This window comes from Pongo abelii, chromosome 6 (assembly GCF_028885655.2).
Source record: "Pongo abelii isolate AG06213 chromosome 6, NHGRI_mPonAbe1-v2.0_pri, whole genome shotgun sequence".
Lineage (NCBI taxonomy): Eukaryota > Metazoa > Chordata > Mammalia > Primates > Hominidae > Pongo > Pongo abelii.
Genome location: NC_071991.2, coordinates 65,053,135 through 65,056,841, shown reverse-complemented (window position 1 = coordinate 65,056,841; position 3,707 = coordinate 65,053,135).

Below are 3,707 nucleotides of genomic sequence, written 5' to 3'. Positions count from 1 at the left end.
CCCACTGTCAGTACTGGACAGATCATCAAGAGAGAAAATTAACAAAGATATGCAGGATTTGAACTCAGCTCTAGACCAAGTGGACCTGATAGATATCTACAGAACTCTCTACCCCAAAACAACAGAATATACATTTTTCTCAGCACTACATGGCACTTAGTCTAAAATTAATCACAAAATTGAAAGTAAAGCACTCCTCAGCAAATGCAAAATAACAAATAATAAAAGTCTCTCAGACACCGGCACAATCAAGACAAGATTAAGAAACCCACTAAAAACTACACAACTATGTGGAAATTGAACAACCTGCTCCTGAATGACTTCTGGGTAAATAACAAAATTAAGGCAGAAATAAAGTTTTTTGAAACCAATGAGAACAAAGAGACCAACGTATCAGAATCTTTGGGACACAGCTAGAGCAGTGTTAAAAGGAAAATTTATATCACTAAATGCCCACATCAAAAAGCTAGAAAGATATCAACACCCTAAGATCACAACTAAAAGAACTAGAGAACCAAGAGCAAACAAACCCCAGAGCTAGCAGAAGGCAAGAAATAACCAAGCTCAGAGTGGAACTGAAGGAGATAGAGACACAAAAAAACATGTCAAAAAAATCAGCAAATCCAGGAGCTGGTTTTTTAAAATCAATAAAATAGACTACTAGCTAGACTAATAAAGAAGAAAATAGAGAAGATTCAAATAAAAACAATCAGAAATGTTAAGGGGGATACCAACACCGACCCCACAAAAATATGAGCAACCACCAGTGAATACTATAAACACCTCTATGCAAATAAACTGGAAAATCAAGAAGAAATGGATAAATTCCTGGACACATACACCTTCCCAAGGCTGAAACAGGAAGAAGTCAAATCCCTGAATAGACCAGTAACAAATTCTGAAATTAAGGCAGTAATAGCCTACCAACCAAAAAAAGCCCAGGTCTAGATGGATTTACAGCTGAATTATACCAGAGGTACAAAAAGGAGCTGGTACCACTTCTTCTGAAATTATTCCAAACAATTGAAAAGGAGAACTCCTCCCTAACTCATTTTATGAGGCCAGCATCATCCTGGTACCAAAACCTGGCATTGATAGAACAGAAAAAGAAAACTTCAGTCCAATATCTCTGATGAACATCAATGCAAAAAATCCTCAATAAAATACTGGCAAAATGAATCCAGCAGTGCATCAAAAAGTTTAACCACCACAGTCAAGTCAGCTTCATCCTTGGGATGTAAAGCTGATTCAACATATGCAAATTAATACATGTAATGTATTACATAAACAGAACTAAAGACAAAAGCCACATTATTATCTCAATAGAGAAAAGGTCTTTGATAAAATTCAGCATCGCTTTATGTTAAAAACTCAATAAACTAGATAATGAAGGAACATGCCTCAATATAATAAGAGCCATTTATGAAAAACCCATAGCCAATATCATATTGAATGGGCAAAAGCTGGAAGCATTCCCTTTGAAAACTGGCACAAGACAAGCATGCCTTCTCTTGCCACTCTTATTCAGTATAGCTACTATAAATCATGCTGCTATAAAGACACATGCACACGTATGTTTATTGCAGCACTATTCACAATAGCAAAGACTTGGATCCAATCCAAATGTCCATCAATGACAGATTGGATTAAGAAAATGTGGCACATATACACCACAGAATACTATGCAGCCATAAAAAAAGGATGAGTTCGTGTCCTTTGTAGGGACATGGATGAAGCTGGAAACCATCATTCTGAGCAAACCATCACAAGGACAGAAAACCAAACACCGCATGTTCTCACTCATAGGTGGGAATTGAACAATAAGAACACTTGGACACAGGGTGGGGAACACTACACACCATGGCCTGTCATGGGGTGGGGGGTGGGGGTGAGGGATAGCATTAGGGGATATACCTAAGGTAAATGACAAGTTAATGGGTGCAGCACACCAACATGGCACATGTATACATATGTAACAAACCTGCACGTTGTGCACATGTACCCTAGAACTTAAAGTATAATAATAATAAAAAAAAAAAAAAGAAAAGAAAAGAAAGTTCTGGCCAGGGCAATCAGGCAAGAGAAATAAATAAAGAGTATGCGAATAGGAAGAGAGGAAGTCAAATTGTCTTTGTTTGCAGATGAGGTGATCCTGTATCTAGACAACCCCATCGACTCAGCCCAAAAATTTTTTAAGCTGATAAGCAACTTCAGCAAAGTCTTGGGATACAAAATCAACGTGCAGAAACCACAAGCATTCCTATATACCAACAACAGACAAGAAGACAGCCAAATCATGAATGAGCTCCCATTGACAATTGCCACAAAGAGAATAAAATACCTAGGAATATAGCTAACAAGAGAAGTGAAAGACCTCTTCAAAGAGATCACAAACCACTGCTCAAAGAAATCAGAGAGGACACAAACAAATGGAAAAACATTCCATGCTCAAGGATATGAAGAATCAATATTGTGAAAATGCCCATAATGCCTGAAGCAATTTATAGAGTCAATGATATTCTCATTAAACTATCACTGACGTTCTTCACAGAATTATTAAAAAAAACTATTTTAAAATTCACATGGAACCAAAAATGAGCTCATATAGCCAACACAATCCTAAGCAAAAAGAACAAAGCTGGAGGCATCATTCTACCAGACTTCAAATTATACTACAAGGCTACAGCAACCAAAACAGCATGGTTTGATACAAAAACAGGCTCATAGATCAATGTAACAAAATAGGGAACTCAGAAATAAAACCACACATCTAGAACCATCTGATCTTCAACAAATCTGACAAAAATAAGCAATGGGGGAAATTATTCCCTATTTAACAAATGGTGCTGGGAGAACTGGCTAGTCATATGCAGAAAATTAAAACCGGTCCCCTTTCTTAAACCTTATACAAAAATTAACTCAAGATGAATTATAGACTTAAATATAAAACCCAAACTATGAAAACCTTAGAAGAAAATCTAGGCAATACTATTCAGGACATAGGCATGGGCAAAGATTTTATGATGAAATCACAAAAAGCAATTGCAATAAAAGCAAAAATTGACAAATGAGATCTAATTAAAGAGCTTCTTCACAGCAAAAGAAACAAGCATCAGAGCAAACAGACAACCTACAGAATGGGAGAAAATTTTTGCAATCTATCCATCTGACAAAGGTCTAATATCCAGAATCTACAAGGACCTTAAGTTTACAAGAATAAAACAACCCCATTAAAAAGTGGGCAAATTATATGAACAGATGCTTCTCAAAAAAATCATACATGTGGCCATTAAACATATGACAAAAAGCTCAACATCACTAATCATTAGAGAAATGCAAATTAAAACCACAATGAAATACCATCTCACTCCAGTCATAATGGTGATTATTAAAAAGTCAAGAAATAAGAGATGCTGACGAGGTTGCAGAGAAACATGAATGCTTTTATGCTGTTGGTGAAAATGTAAATTAGTTCAACCATTGTGGAAGACAGTGTGATGATTTCTCAAAGATTCAGCATGGGAAATACCATTTGACCCAGCAATTCCATTACTGGATGTATTAGTCCATTTCATACTACCAATAAAGACATACCTGAGACTGGGAAGCAAAAGAGGTTTAATTGGACTTATATTTCCACATGGCTGGAAGGCCTCAGAATCATGGTAGGAGGTGAAAGTCATTTCTTACATGGCAGCAGCAAGAGA